General features: G+C 47.8%; 1 protein-coding gene and 1 long non-coding RNA gene across 3 annotated transcripts in view; one reads left to right on the top strand and one right to left on the bottom strand.

Moving 5' to 3' along the window:
- Positions 1–10,772, top strand: part of LOC308510797 — a 266,084-nt gene extending 255,312 nt beyond the window's left edge. The window contains exons 2-3 of the long non-coding RNA XR_013995436.1: positions 1,482–1,577; positions 10,680–10,772. This is a non-coding gene — a long non-coding RNA (uncharacterized lncRNA). The remainder of the gene's footprint in view (positions 1–1,481; positions 1,578–10,679) is intronic.
- Positions 1–16,837, bottom strand: part of EFNB1 (ephrin B1) — a 93,645-nt gene that overhangs the window by 1,893 nt on the left and 74,915 nt on the right. The window lies entirely within an intron of this gene.

Below are 16,837 nucleotides of genomic sequence, written 5' to 3'. Positions count from 1 at the left end.
TCATTAAGAATGTTGAAAAGCAACAACTCATCCATATACGCAGTGCTTCCCATTTGACAAATTATAAAATGGGAAGTTTGGGGTTTGGAGAGTAGAAAGGGCCAGGCCAAGGTAACCCACTGACAGGGAAAACATGCCTCCAGTCTCCTAGCCCACACAATCCCTTCGGCATGTCCGGGTTGACCCACTACTTTCTGTTGTCTCCTGGGCCCTTTGAAATAACAGTGAGATAAGCACGATTACCCTCATGTTAAGAAACATGAAACTGAAGCCGAGAGACTCTCCAGCTACCTTTTCTTAACAACTCATAAGGTAACATGTGTCCGTTGGGGGTTGGGGTAGGCAGGACTAGGATGATTAGAAAAGTGACCCTAATGGCAGACTTTCAGGCACCATTTGAGGCTCAGAGAGATATGTGAAGCAGTCCTCCCCAAGCACTATGGATAAGGGCTGAAGAATCACTGCAGGAATTCACAAATATATGTCTTTGTGTGTGCTCACACCTGTAAATGTCTAAATTCTTGGGCTCCATTCTTCACAATTCTGATTCCATAGCCATTAGGTAGGCCCAAAAATCTCTATTTTTAACAAGCTCCTCAGGAGAATCTGACAAGTAATCAGGTTTAAAAGCAACTGCTTTAGGGCAGACTTACATTCTAAAGGTGGGGCATTCCTGGGAGGCAAATTCTGGAGGACACATGTTTGTATGGGTTTAAACCCGTCTCCTGGTGCCAATAGGAGACAAAGGGTTTGTCTGGATATTGGGTAACTAGCAGCCAATCACCACCACTTCCCCTTTTCTGTCAGAGCCAGCACATGGGATGCTGGGCTATAGGAGCTGAATTTTGGTTAGTCTAAGCATATCTGACTCACTTGGAGAACTTCTAAAAAATATTGGCAATCAGGCCCCATCTGCAGGGTTGAAAATACTCATTTAAGCCAGTCATGATATATCCAAACTCTTTGCCATGTGGTTGGGTTCAGTGTGGGCATGTGACACACTTCTGGCCAATCAGAAAGCTGATAGGGGATTCTGAGGAAGGCCGCCTTATTTTTAAATGGGGACATAAGGTTTATGGGGGGGGGGGGGGAAGGAGGATCTATGTAATACTTTCAACAATAAAGATTTTTAAAAAATAATGAGCTCTCATAGAAAAATGAGCTAAAAATAAACAGTATATTTTATTTGAAGAAAAAAAAGGGGGGGGGGGACATAAGGCAAGATTGTTACTTCTTCCAGTCTGTATTTTGTTGAATTAGTATAATACTCAGAGCTGCTGCAGCCACTTTATGACCATGATGGGCTGACCTAAGGACAAAAACCAAGAGCTGAGAATGGTGGAGCAGAGAGATAGAAAAAACTGATTGCCTAATGCTGAATGAACCAACAATTGAAGCACTCTTCTTTATGACTTTGTGGAATAATAGCTATAATTATTTTATAAGACATTTTGAATGTTGCTTTTCTCTGTTACTTGCAGCCAAATGCTATTTCCATCTAATGGAAGAGGATACTGAAGAAGCAAGAGGATAAGTTACAAACCAAGATCACAGAGCTAGTTAGTAGCAGAGCTGAGGTGAAAGCTATACTCTTTACCATCATCAAATAAACACACACACACACACACACACACACACACACTAGCCCTCAAACCTTAGGTGATGTAATATAGTGGGAAAGCATTGGGCAATGAGAGGAGGCCTGGAGTAGAGAGACGGGGATAGAGGCCATGTAGCAGTGATTATCAGGTCAAGCATCCTGTGGGTGTCCCCTGCCTCCCAGCAGGAGGGGGTGGCAGCTGGTGCCTGATCTGGCTTCATCAGCCATTAGTTAAAACTTGACAAGAAGATTAATACACAGGGGGCCGTTTTAATTAGAGACTCCTGGAATGCTAGAGCTGGCACAGTCTCCTTATGGTACGACTGGGGAAACTGAGGCCCAGAGAGGTAGAGGGGCTTGCCTAAGGTTCCTGAAGAGTCCAGGTGCCCTGTGTGACTCCCTGGCCAACCCCCTTGCCTATGCCCTGGGATGCCTCACACATGGAACAGCTTTTATTAACTTATCCCATTCAATTTGTCACTGATTCCAGGGCCCCAGCAAAGGCCTATCACTAAAGTTCCCATTTGTGCAAACTCTGCCTGGCCCCAGGGAGCTGATGTGATCAAGGCAACAATGAGGAGCCCAGGGCAGCTAAATTTGATCACCTACTTCCCAGGGTTCACCCAGCTAGTGCTCTGTGTCTGGAAATGATGCACCCTGAGACACTTTGCCTTTGCCTTTTTCACAATAGGGATGGGAAGACCACTAACCAGTTATGCCAACCCCTCAATTTGCAAAGTACTATTTATTATCTCAATTGAAAGTCACACCAAGCCTGAGCATTAAGGTTTGATTCCTTTACAAAATACTTCTATTATTTTTAAAAACTAAACATACTCATTGTGAGAAAGTGCACACAATGTCTAAGTGTATATGGCAAAATTAAGTTCTCATTTACCTCTCTCCCAAGCAGAGCCATTGTTAACAGTTTGCTGTCTATCTCTAGACTTTCTCTCTCTCTTTCTCTCTCTCTCTCTCTCTCTCTCTCTCTCTCTCTCTCTCTCTCTCTCTCATCTCTCATTGCATTTGCCACTATTTAGAAAAGTTTATACCTTCTTTTTTTTTTCATCCTCACCCTAGGATATGTTTTTATTGATTTTAGAGAGAGGGAAACATCAATATGAGCAACATTGATTGGTTGCCTCCAATACGCACCTGGATGGTGGATCAAATCCACAACCTAGGTATGTGCTCTGACTGGAAATCAAACCCCTAACATTTTGGTGCATGGGACAATGCTCCAAAAAACTGAGTCACCCAGCCAGAACAGGGTACACCTTCTTGAGGTCAGATGCTAACAGGGCACACAGTTTGGCAGGAAGAGCAGAAGAAGCACTCCAGGCCCCACTTGTCCTTTGGCAGTGCAGTGGTTCTGCCTTCATGTCCCAGGCATCCCCATCTCTGCCCCTTTCTGTTCACAGCCACTGTCACTGCCCTAAATCGGGTTACAATAATTTGTCCTTGGAATTCCACCTACCCCAATCTTCTCACTTGTGTCCCTGCCTCTCATCTGCCCCTCCAAGTCTCCTCCTCAGTGAAACCAAACAGATTGTTCTCATAGACAAAGCAGATTATGTACCTCCTAGTCTAAGCCCCTCAATCACTTCCTCTTGCCTCAGGATCAAGACCATAATCTTTTAGGATGGCGCTTAAGGGCCTTCACATGTTGGTTAAGCACAGGGGCTCTGTACTAGCTGGCTTGGGTGTGAATCCTGGCTCTGACATTTACCAGCTGATGACCATGGGCAATCCATTCAACATCCTGAGAATCAATTTTCTTATCTGGAAAATGGGAACAATGATGATAATACCAGGATCTACCTCATTGGATTGTAGTGAGGCATAAATGAGGTTGTTTAGGTAATAGAGCTTCTGACAATAACTATGAGCTAGGACCCAGCAGCACAAGAACACTTGTGGCTTGAGTCCCCCCCCCCCCCCCCCCAGTGCCCTCAGCTTTGCGGCTCTATGAAAGTCTGAAAATGGAGCTGGACATGGAGGGAGGGAAGAAGGAAGCTGTGAGAGGGGCTGAACATGGCCTCATTTCTAGGAGCTTAGAGGAAGATCTGGTCTTGGCTAAGCAGTTCACTAAAGGGGTCCTGAGAAGTGGATGGGACTGTAAGCACAGGTCCTAAAGCCTCTGCAGCCTCGGCACTGGGAGGGAGGCAGGCAGGAATGCCCAGTTACTCTCTGGGAGTGCCTGACCCTCAATTTTCTCATCTAAAATGAGGGTTCAAATTATTTCATGGAGCAGAGGTGAGATTATTTTGCAGAACACCCCAGCACAGCAACTGGACAGTCATAGGTGCTCAATAAAACCTTGGAAGGGGAGAAAAGAGGAGGATGCAGACACCTAAGCAAGAGCAAAGGACCAGATGCTGCTTGCCAATCCATCCACCCCCTAGTGAGTGACAAAATGGGACATTTCTCAGGTACTGCAGCAGTGCTGGACCAAGGGTGGGCAGACAGGAGAGTTTAGCTGCAACCCAACACACATCAGGCATCCGAAGGAGGGCAGCAAGCTCTTCCCATCTCAGAGCCTCAATCCACTCATCTGTAAGGTGGGCATAATATCCCCAGACCCACATGGCTGTTGGGAAGCTGAAATGAGATAATAAATAGAATTACACAGAATGAGGGCAGTTACTGGTTTATCATCTACAATAAAATAACTTAGAATGGAGGTTCTGAGCACTGGCTTTGCAGTAAGGAAGCTTTAGGTCAGTGATGGCGAACCTTTTGAGTTCGGCGTGTCAGCATTTTGAAAAACCCTAACTTAACTCTGGTGCCGTGTCACATATAATTTTTTTTTTTTGTATTTGCAACCATAGTAAAACAAAGACTTATATCTTTGATATTATTTTATATATTTAAATGCCATTTAACAAAGAAAAATCAACCAAAAAAATGAGTTCACGTGTCACCTCTGACACGCGTGTCATAGTTTCGCCATCACTGCTCTAGGTGAAAGTCTGGATATGCAATCTTAGGCAATTCACTTAACTTTCCTTAGTCTCAGTTTCCTCATCTGTAACATGAGAATAATGATAGTACTTTCTTCACAGGACTTGGGAGGACATTCAATAAGATCATTTTAATATACTTCCCAGCTTAATATGAATATATTCAATACATATTATTTTTAAGATAATATTATTCCTTAAGGACAGAACCCAGGTCTTAAACTCAAATTTCCCCAACCCCGCCAGTTAGCCCCAGTGTCTGAATACAGCTGGAACTCAATAAATCTTCTTAGCTAAGAAATCCTTAGCTCTCAGAAATTTTAGAGCATTATGGGGCAGCAAAACTGGAGGGATGGTTGAAGATCATTTATTACAACCACTCACTGTACAGATGGGACAACCAAGGCTCAATGAGTGAAAGGGACAGGCCTCAAATAAAGTACGTGATTGGCACAGCTGGATCAAGGCCTTCTGACCAGAAACCAGGATCCTGTGCCCACCAACAGAGCCCTTTCTCTGAAGTTATTTCTAAGTGGGAGAGATGTCCCTCAAAGGCAGGGGGACACCTGCTGTGGATCCCCAGAATCTCACCAGTCTAGAACCGCTTTATACCCTGCTTCCCTGGCCTTGCCCCAGGCCACACCTCGCTGGCCACCTATCCCTGCCTCAGCCTGCCCTCTGAGCAGCCTAGGCCAGGTGGTCCGTAATTGCTTCCTGTCCTCACAGGCTCTGTTTGTTTGTGCTGTGGCTGCTTCCTCACACTCCAGCACACCAGAGGCCCTGACCAACAGTGAGGAACTCCTGGGGCCCAGCCCCTAGCTTGCTGTCAGATGTTGGGCCAGCCCTTCCCAGGCCCACCACCTGGAGCCCAGGAACCCAGCAAGGCCCTGGAGAACCCCATTCAGCATTTCTCCCAGCTTCTGCCTCCCACCTCTGCCCCCCAGCCACTGGTCCTGTCCTCAGCTGGGGGGGGGGGAAGCCAAAAAATCAATAGGTGGCAATCCATGGTAAAGACTCGTCAGCCTTGTGCTGAAGGGAACCAAGCTCCCCTTCCTCTAGACCACCCCCACTCCCTGCCCCAGCCCAGTGGACTTGGGCAGTAGGTCCAAATGACATTGCCTCATGCCAAGACTTTGAACTTCTGCTAAGGTTGGAGGGTGCGAAGGGGATGAGGTGGGGGGTTACTAAGTTTATCCCTGAAGTTCTCTGAGTCTATGATAAAATGACTCAATGCAGTTCAACAGTAGACCTGGCTTCAAACCTGCCACTTACTGTGTGATGTTAAAGCAAGTTATTTCAATTTTTTTAGCTTCCATTTTCTCATCTGTAAAATGGGGCTAATACACTCCATCACCGCCTGCTCCAGAGTTGTTGCGAGGTTGATATGAGCCATCCTGTGCACACTGCCTGGCAGGTGGGTGAGTGTGTGGGTAGTGAGTGGGGTGACCAACCATCCTGGTTTACCTGAGGGGTTTCCAGGATGTGAGACTTTCAGTGCTAAAATCTGGATAGTCCTGAGCAAACCAAAAGGAGTTTGTCACCCTAAGAATAGGTGTTTCATGAGTGTTTGCTCCTGGAAGCAGGCCTTGCTGCCTCCCTCTAAAGACCCTCTCTTTTCTCCACATAACTCCACAGCACTTATGTTCTTCAGTCTGAAAGTTTTCTCCCCAAGATCTGCCCCCATTCCTCTGGAAACCTCCTGCACTCACACCACTTAACTCCTTCTGCATCCCCTTGCTCAGCATTTGTGTCCACAGCTTCTCCTGCGCTATTAGGTCTTCTCTCCTTCAGCCCCTCTGCCACTGGACCCCATGGTCTCTCTGAGGACTATTGTGCCAACATCTTCTCTGAGCTCCCTGCATTCTATCGCATCCCCTGCTCTTGTCACTGTTCCCAAACAAATGATCCCGTCTCCACTTTGTCTGGGTACCAGCCCTACCCAAACTGCCACACACATGCCCCACACACCATACACATCACTAGCACATCCACACTCCATCTGAGTCTCAGGACGAGGAATTTGTTTGATGTAAGAACATTCTGACAAGACAGTTGGATAAAGCCTCTGAATGGGTGAGGGGGGGAAGGGTGATAAACTTTTCTTCTAAGGGTAGGGATTTTAAATACAGAACGATTGATTGCAAAGGACAGGCTATTGTCTGGGAGCAGAAGGATGGCTGCAATGATCTCCAATGGGTTTTTGCATCTACTACCTTTCTTTAAAGCCCTTGGGGTTGTTTTCCCTCCCCAAAGCCCCTGACCTGGAGGCCTAGGCAGGGCAGGCCAGGAGAAACACAGCACTGAATTCTATTTAGTTGGCTTTGGGCCATGCATATTGGAGGGAAGTGTGAGCATAGTGTGTGTCTAATGAGGGGGGGTGTCAAAGACTGGGCTAGGCTCAGGGTGAGCAGCCCCTTTTTTCTATGCAGGGAGACACTCAGTTGGCTGAGAGGCTCAGGGGGCAGGCACACAGGCACTGAAAGGGCACTGCCATATACTTGGGGCCCCTGGCCTCCGGCTCACACTGCCCCTCCTCAGCCCCCCTGAGGAGAGCACCGTCAGCAGAATTCCTCACATCCTGCTGCTGGGGCCATGTTTATCCAGCACAGCAAACCTCTGCAGAAGCGTCCCATGGCAGCCTCAGAAACACAGACAGAGCAGGCTAGAGCCCGAATGAGGAAGAGCTAGCAGCTGGAGAGACTGAGAGATAGAGTGAATCTCAGAGATGGAGCTAGGAGGGCACCCCTTTGGAGCAGCAAGATGGAGGCAGAGGGAAGCAAGCAGGACTTTAGGGCTGACGTGGGAAGCCAGACCCTGAAAGAGAATGGGGGCTGAGCAAGAGATGACAAAACCAAGACAGAAAGTGACAGAAACAGAACTAGGCTGAAAGAAAAAAGAAAGAAAGAAAGAAAGAAAGAAAAAGGAATAGAAGAAAGAGAACTAAAGGGATGGGAGACAGGAGCAGGGTTGGGTGGTCAGAGGGGTGGGTGGGGGAGGAAGCAAGAGCAGCTCTCAAGAGCTGGACAGGCAGTGTTAGGGCCCGCTCCATGTACAGGCCCAGCCGGCCCAGCCCCAACCGGCTGTTTGTAAAAGGAAGCCAGCTCTGTGGTCAGGCTGCCCCAGGCCCCATGGCTGCCACCCCTGAACTTAATGAGATTCTTGTTCAGAGCTGCGGGAGATGGGGCCTGGCTGCAGAGGCCCCGCAGAGCTTCTGCTCTCTCCCGAAAGAGGGCCTGGGCCAGGGCTGGGGCCCAGGCAGCTGAAAGGGCTGTGCAGGAAGGCAATCAGACAAAGCCTAGCTGCTGCAGCCACCAGGCATTGGGAATAGAGGGAACAACAGTGGCAAAGGGGCATTGCAGAGCTCTGAGGATAAGGGTGCAGGGGAAAGGGTGTGGGCTGGCCAATAGGCAGGAGACTTGGTCTCCCACTCTGGTTGGATGACCTTGGGAAAGTGGCCTCCTTTCTCTCTGGACCTCAATATTCCCATTTACCCCCATGAAGGGTAAACTCAAATTGGTGGGGATGTAGAGAAGCAGAATATGTACCCTGGATGAGGGGACAGCTGCCACTCAGCTTCAGTGTTGCCTTGTGAAAATGTGGGCCTGGTGTTACTAGCTCTTTGGATTTTTTAGAAGTTATAAATCTGGATTTTTATGTAAAAATCTCCTGAATTTTAAATGATGGCAGCTAATTCCTTTTTAATGTAGGCACTCTGTGAGCCAAAGAAAATACTTTGAGGATCTTAAGTGGCCCATAAGGTGCCTGTTTATGGCAGTCTCGAAGGCCCACATGAGCTCTGACAACGGCCACACCTATGTCTCCACCATCATCCTGAGTAGAGTCCAAATCTCATGCCCATGGAGAATGGGCATAATGTATCACCAGGAAGAGGCTGCCTTGCCTTGCCCTGGCACTGGGTGGGGGAGACATGACCAAAGATTCTGGGCTTTTGGATGGCCTATTTACTACTGGCCAGTTATCTTGCTTCCAAAGCCCCTACTCTTCCTACCTCAGCCAAGCCCTTAAAGATCTTCCTTTGGGAACACATTCTGCCTGGCCCTGGACCAAGAGCCAAGCAGATACCATGCAAAGCCATGGCTGGTCTACTTACCATTGGCCCTCAGGCTCAGGTTAGAGAGAGGGAGTGTCCCAGAGCCACATCCACTAGTAGCCCTGTCATTTCATAGATATTCTGACTCCAGGTCCCTGGCATGGAGAAGGCAGGGATGGGGAGAAAAGGGGAAAGGGAGGAATGGAGTGGAAAATCCTAGTGTGTGCATCCCCACCTCTTTCCACTCCACTGCTCACGAAGTCCAACCAAGCATGATAAGGGTTAATTGGATACCCCCAGCTGGAATCATAGAATCATAGACCTGAAATGGACCTTGGAGGTCGTCTGTCAGGGGAAGAGGAGAGATTTTAATTACTCAAGTCAGCTGGGTTGGAAGCACCCCCAGCCCAGGTTGTTTATAGGAGAGGAGGTGAGGCCTGGAAGGGCTGCTGGGCTGGGAGCCTCTAAAGGGTAGAACCTAGTCACTTCAGTCACATTCTTGTCAGTGCTGCCCCTACCCCCAGCAGTGTCTCACCTGGGATGGGCACACAGCACTTGGAATAATTGACTAACAGGAAGGACTAATGGTACCAAGAGAGATTATGAATGACAAGACTCTGAACAAGGAGGCAATGGGACTGGAGCAGAAACCTCAAGAGCTACCAGGAGGAAGGGGCCCGCCTCTCAGCTCCTACTCCAGCACACTCAGAACCCCTTCAGGCTCCTTGGTCCAGCCCGTGCTTCCCAATCTTCTAAGTTCCGCTCACGTTGTGATCTCAAACAAGAAAGCTTCACCTCATAATTCCCTGGACAGAACCAAAAAAAAAAAATTAGTTATAGCAGGAAGGCTTAAGGTCAGACATGAGGAAGAACTTCCTGAAAGTGGAACTCCACAGAAGCAGCATTCCAGGCAGACTTTGCAGTCTCCTGCCCTGATCTGGAAGCCCAAAGGGTCAAGGAAGTAACATTCGAAGCTGGGCAAGGGCTGGCTGAGTGACTTTTCCACTTGTATCCATAAGCTCAGAGCTCAGTATTGGGGATTGGGGGGTGCTCCCAGAATTGGGGGGAGTCAATTCACCTCATTTCCTATCTCCTCGTCTGGAGCTAATGGCACCTAGGGATGTTCCTAGTTCGTCACTAAAGCTGCTGATTAGAGGTGGGAACTCAAGGTCACCACCGCCTCCTCCTCTGGAGATGAAGGAGGGAGTAGAACCCAACTGAGACAGACCCAGGCCCACCCTCTGTTTTCACTACAAAGAAGCTCAGAAATCAATGCTGGTCCCTTGGTTCAGAGCCTGAGGGGTGGGGGGGGGACATAAGGTTGAAGGATAGAGAAGGAGATGGTGGCCATAACCATAGGTACAGTGTGGGGGGTAGGGGTTGCGGTGGAGGTTTGGGGGACTCACATGTCTTCATCCCAAGGCATGGGAGAGTGAGAAGGACACAGAGCTTCCTTGGGAACTCTCAATATCACTTTAAAGGGTGTTCATAGTTACTTTGTTCTCTGCTTTAAAAGTCCTGAGGGTTTAATAACACATTTAAGTGGCATCTTCTGAGGAAGTTCCCTTTGGGTACAGATTCAGCCTGTGTCATTTCCATCCCAGTGCCTGTCTCACAGCCAAACAGTGTATTTATCCCAGTCCAGGAATCAAAGCTTGAGCATTCTGAAAGTTCCCCTTGATAGCTAGCCTACATCTTTCCTTCCCTGCCCCCAAATGGAAATTAAATCCTCTTTAGTCCCTGAATGGTCAAAGCTCAGATTAGAAACCTCCTGCCATTCAGAAGGTAATCCCAGCACCCTACCACCACTACTATCCCCAGCACATACCCTCCTGGGAACTGGCCTATGCTGTAGGGATTAAAGAAATGGTCTAGGACAAGTCAGACTGAGGATCCATTCCTGATGACCGCAGGAAAAAAGGGAAAGGAGAGAAGGGTGGAACTGGGTGGCTCTTGGGTTAAGTCAGATAATAAACCTAAGCCACCTGCTGTTTGAGCCCAGAGTATAAATCGCTAATCGGTTTGGGACTTGCACATCCACTAATGAATTTCTTTCTATTCCCAGGTCTCTCTGAAGCCACCCCCACTGTCAGGGGGCCGATCAAGGAGTTCCTGGGGCCTGGGGGCAGCTCTATGCATCCTCCAGCCCTACTTCTCCTGTCCCCCAGTCCCATTCGGCCCCTCCCAGCATCCAGTCCTCCATGCTGCTTACCAGGTCTCAGAGCTGAGAGGGAGAAGGGGGAAGAAGGGCTAAAAGGAAACCCAGTGTGCCAGTGGCCCCAGACAGGGGTACTCAACCTCTACCCTCTTCTTTCCAAGCCCTACCCCAACTTCTTTCTAAGTCTCTGTGAGAGACTTGTAGGAGAGATGGAAAGAGCACCAGCTGTGGGGCAAAGCAGCCTAGCAAGTTCCCAACCCAGTACAGAATCTTATTTGCTGTATGGCTTTAATGCAGTAGCACATCTTCTCTGGGCTTTGGTTAGTTCTGGGCTTTGGTTAGTTCTGCTGTAAAATAAAGATGATCATGCCTACTTCATGGGGTTGGTTAAGGAGTAAATAAAATCATGTAAGAGAAGCACCTAACCGAATGACTGGCACAGAGTAAGTACTTATCTTTCTCCTCTGATATAATGAAGACAGAGGGGCTGCCACTCTTGGTCTCCAAGCAGGAACTAACAAAAATAGGATCAGAATGAAATTAAGTGAAGGATAAAAAAAATGTCCTGACAGGCCTGTGACCCCACCTCAACCATCCTGGGCTGCTTTTTTTTTTTTTTTTTTTTTGCCTTGGCTTTCATTGGCAACAGTTGCCACTGCCACCTGCTTGGACTTCAGAAGGGGCTGTGGACCACAGGGGTGATGACTGGATGGACTAACCTTCCGCTTCCAGTGCATCCTGTGGCCTAAGGACTATGGGCACAGTCCTCTGGGGAACTCCTGGGTACATAGGGGCTGCCTAGGAAAGGACCCAGGTTGCTGCTACTGGGGAGAGGTCAGGAGACAGATGGCAACAGCTGTCAGAGCCCTGGGCTGTGGCTCTCCCAACTGCTCTGGTGGCCCCTCCCCGGTCTGGTACCCCTTGGTACACACAGACTCAGACAGCCAACACAGAGCTGAACCCCTAATATTACATATGCAGGTCAGAAGTAGAGATGCTAAAGAAACTATAAGCTGGAATCCCCAGAGAGCTTGTGTTTTGGCAGAGATCAGGCAGTGTGTGCCCTGGGAAGGGACACCAAAATGGGCAAAACTATGCCTCCTCATTGGACCTCAAGTTGGCGATTCCCTCTTTGTGAGCTTAGTCCCAGGGTTCTTTGCAGGTGTATCTTCGGTTGCTACAGGAGGAGGGTATGGGGGTTGGATTCCCCACCGAAGCCACAAGCCGTACATTTTATGTGGCTAAAAATCATTTTCCAACGTCTCATGGCTCCTTTCTGGTCTGACATTGTATGATTAGATGACCTCAGTGCCTTGCTGGAAAGTTCATCTGCTTATCTAACCTATATCCCATGAACCCATAATCTCCAGGGAAGCTAGAACAGAACTGATCTTCACACCCTACCCAGTAACATGGAAGGAGGATAAGCAGTGCAAACCAATCCTTTCTCCCCTCCTGGCCTCAGTGTCTCCTCCATCTATATAATGTGAAGAATTGGAGTCAATACTTTCAGAAAGCCCTCTCATGGTTGGGCCCCTTCTGCAGGCAAAAAGAGAGCCAGACTCAAGGACTGACAGAAATCCCATATTAGAGGCTGTCTCTGTCATTATAAAACCAAACTGAGTAGCCGGTTCTGAGCCAGAACAAGGTGAGCCCAGTTTTGCCCAATCCCAGCCACCGGAGGACAAGCTTCTCCCTCCCTTTGACTCTCCTAAAAGGTGCCAAAATCAAATGTTTACATTCTCCAGTGTGTTGATAGGTGCAACTCAGGCCCACAGAAAGGCTTACTGCAGTGGTGCAGCCTAGTCTAGCCTGACTCTCACCAAAGGCCCCACCAAGCCAGGAGCATGTGAGAACCTTTCTGGGTCTCAGCCTCAGGGGAGAGAGGTCTGCTGGAGGAAAGGGCTGAGGCCCACAAAGACAAGCAGATCTGAGCAGGAGTGCCCAGCTCTTCCATGGCTAGAATCCACCCTTCTTCCACCTCCACTTATAAAAACCTCAAGACAATCAGAGCTGAAAGGGGACATCCAGTACAGTCTTCTTTAGTACAGATGAAGAAACTGAGGCCAGAGAGAGGGGAAGGAACTTGTTCAGGCCTCCTAACATTCCCATAATAATAATAGCTGATGCTCATGGGGGAATTTCTGTGCCTTGCTCATTGAGTCCTGGCATGCTCAGTGAGGCTACACAAAAGGGCCATGAAGTCGATTCCACTATTATCCCCATTTTACAGATGGGGAAGCCAGGGCTCAGAGAGGAATTGACCAGCCCAAAGCCAGGCAGCCTGGAAGTGGCAAAATCTGGACTTGACCCTAGGGTTGTCTGCTGCCAAAGTTTACACTCTTAGCTATTATTGCTCCAGGGCAGTGGTTCCCAACCTTTTTTTGGCCATGCCCCACCTAAGCATTTCTAAAATCCTGATTCCCCCCTGCCCCGTGACATATAATTCTTATTATTCAAAAAGTGAACTCTTATTCACATGGAGGAAGCTCAAATGGCCATTAACTTGGTCTAAACAAGCTTCCAAAGAACATGGCATCCATGAAAGAAAAATAAAAAGAATGAAAAGACAAGTTGAAGTACTGAGGAAGAAATCATTAAGAAATTGTTAAAAATAATAATACTAATAATATGAAGTAATATGAAAAACAGCAAATAATATTTCAAAACATATAATAGAGAACTGAAATGCATAAATATGTTACAATATATACTTATATACTGTATAAGAGGCCTCTAGAACCATAAGAAATGCAAAAAAAAAATCACTGTTAATAACTCATTCTCAAATTGCCCCCCTTAAAAAATCAAATGGTGCAGCCATTATGGAAAACATTGGGGAGTTTTCTCCAAAAATTAAAAATGAAATATCATATGACCCAGCAATCCTACTTCAGGGTATATATTCAAAATTTAAGTCAGAATCTTGAAGAGTTGCCCTAACCGGTTTGGCTCAGTGGATAGAGCATCAGCCTGCCCACTCAAGCGTCCCAGGTTCGATTCTGGTCAAGGGCATGTACCGTGGTTGTGGGCACATCCCCAGTAGGGAGTGCACAGGAGGCAGCTGATCAATGTTTCTCTCTCATCGATGTTTCTAACTCTCTATCCCTCACCCCTCCTCTCTGTAAAAAATCAATAAAATATATTTTTTAAAAAAGAATCTTGAAGAGCTATCTGCAGCCCCATACATTATTTACAATAACCAAGAGATGGAAACTGCCTAAATATTCATCAACGGATAGATGGATAAAGAAAATGTGATATACATAGACACACAATGGAATATTACTCAGCCTTACAAAAGAAGTATATCCTGCCATTTGCAATAACAGGGATGGGCCTGGAGGACATTTTGCTAAGTTAAAATAGTCAGTCACAAAAAAAAACAAGTACTGCATGATTCCACTTATATGAATAATCTAAAATAGTCAAGCTCTTAGAAACAGAAAGTAGAATGGTGGTTGCCAGGGCCTGGGGAGGGGGTAGAGTTACAGTCTTGCAAGACGGAGAAGTTCTAGAGATCTACTGTACAGCAGTGTGCCTATATTGACAATGCTGTATCCCTCAACATTTGTCAGGAGGGTAATTCTCCTGTTATGTGATTTTAACCACAATTTAAAACCCACAGAGAATGGCCAGTATGCTCTCTTATGTAAAAAGGAAGATTGAGTGTGTGTGTGTGTGTGTGTGTGTGTGTGTGTGTGTGTGTTTAGGAAGAAAGATACCAAAAAGTTGTCTTAGTGGGATTATAGGTGATATTTTCTTGGTAATACTCTTCAGTTGGTGTTCAACCTTTCTGCAGCAAGTATGTATTAGTTTTATCATTTCCCCTTCCTCTACCAAAATGAGAAAGAGAAAAAGAAACAAACCAACTTAGAAAATCAGTGGCTATGCCTCCACTATCCTTGTGACTGAGGGCAAGTCACCCAAGCTCCCGAGTCTCAAATGTCTCTCACCTCTGGGATGAGTGTTATAATATCACATTTCCTTGTCTTTTCTGTAGAGCCAACTTATCTTTTCTTTCAGTCCCTCAGGGAGATCAAGAACAAAGGTGGAGAAATTGGCATCCTTATCCTCAGACAAAGCCACCAGGATGCAAGCAATGGCCTGGTGTGGCCCTCAGTCTCAACCAGAAATACTTTTTAAGCATTTGTGAGAAAGGAGAGGGTGTGTCTGGGACCTCTTCATGGCTTCAGTTTATCAATGTGGAAAGCAAGGGTGCTGTGAGCAGATCTGATCCCTGTGCCGTGGAGTTGAGGAGGAGGAAGCTCCTGGGCTGGGCAAAGCCTTCCAGCACAGCAGGGCCCCATCCCTTCCTTTCATCCCCATATCCCAGGACAAGACCTGTGCAGTGTGAGAGTGGGAGTAGCAGTGGGAATGGAAGTGGAGGGTGGGCCTGCAACCGACCAGCAAGGCAGATGCTCTGTCATCTTTGTTGCCACACTGCAAGTCCCTGGCACTCGGGGCGTGGCTATGTAATCTCTGTGGGTCCCCACTCCAGTAGTATGGCAGGACAAGAGCTGTGTTACCCTTCCCCAGCTGGCCTACTCCTAGAGCAAACACCAGCCCACACTACCTTTCTTTACCCTGTGACTGAGCCCTCAGGTGCTAGGGCAGGGGGCAAGACTGTTCCTCACAGTGGCCAGGCCCCCAGGTTGCCTGGGGGCAGCACAGTCACTGGGTACTCAATCCCTACCCAGCAACCCTCAAAATTGTGAATCCGGTCACCTAAACTCTCCTCCATCCGATACAGCCTCCCTTTGCTCAGGACCAAGCAGTCCTTCAGAGCCTTCTCCACCCTCCCAGTTGTGTTTCCTTCCAGAAACTGGGAATGTCTTAGTCTTCTCTATAGAAAAAAAAATATGGAGACAAAATTCTTCACCTGCGGATTTCTGTAGGTTGAGGGATCACATTTTCTATTGCTTTTCTTTAGATGAATACTGGAACACTAGAGCTGGAAAAGATTATTACATTCAATCCCCCAATACTCCCCACACTCACTCATTTTACAAAAAGACCTACTAAGGCCCCCAAATGGGAAAAGCCCAATACTATGTTTGAAGCTAAGTGATGGTAGAGCTGTAATCAGAATCCAAGTCAGGGTCCTTCCCCCTCTTGTAGCCTCTCCCCCACAGGGAGGTAAACTCTCAGCCTCCCTCTGAAGCCGCAGGGGCTAGGACAAGTACCAGGGGCTTCTCCTGGCTGAGAGAATCTGGGACTCTGGGGTGCTGACCTCACCACACACATCTTCCCTACCACAAGGAGCTCAGTCCTTCCCTGCCTAGCCTGCTTCCCCCAGTCCTCCAAACCCACCCTGGACCTCCCACCCTCACCCCCACCCCCAGTGGGGAGGTAGCCAAAGGAAAGGTATCTGAATTGCTTTCTGCCTCTGATTTAGAGCTGCACTCACATTCACCCTCTCTCCATCTCACCCATGTCTGCAGGTTCTCTCCTACTTTTTTCATCTCTCTCCCTCTGCTTGTCTCTCTCACACACAATATCAGTCTCTTCCAGATCTTTCTCTCACCCTCATCTATTGCTCAATCTCCCCATCTCAATCTCTTTCTCACATGCTCATTCCCTCTGTCTCCCTGTCTGGGTATCCTCTATCTCTCTGTCTCTCTCACATTGTTTCTCTTTCTCCCACTTTCCTGTCACTCTCAGTTGCTGGAAGATTCTCTCAGTCTCTGTATCATGCACCCTATCTGATCTCTCTCTCTCTCTCTTTCTCTCTCTCTCTCTCTCCCTCCCTCCCTCCACCTCTCCAAAGCTCTATGAGATCTGAGGATGGCTATCACCTCGCCCCTCCCTAGAGTGAGCTGGGACACCTGGGATAGGCAGGAGTGGCAGCTTTTGGAATGTCTGACTCCTGCTGGGGCCACATTGAGTGGGGACAGGGATGGGTACTGATGGAATTAGGCCTGGTTCTGCTTGGGAAGTCCCCGTCACCACTTTCCAGGCCCTTCCTGAGTTAGGCGTTGGGAATAACCATCCCAATTAAACCTCCGTGCTGCTAGGAAGGAAAATTGGTCTTGACACCCCATCAGTCCTGTGGGTGTGGGAGT

This window comes from Myotis nattereri, assembly GCF_964212035.1.
Source record: "Myotis nattereri genome assembly, chromosome: X".
Classification (NCBI taxonomy): Eukaryota; Metazoa; Chordata; class Mammalia; order Chiroptera; family Vespertilionidae; genus Myotis; species Myotis nattereri.
This window is presented reverse-complemented; position numbering and strand designations above follow the sequence as displayed.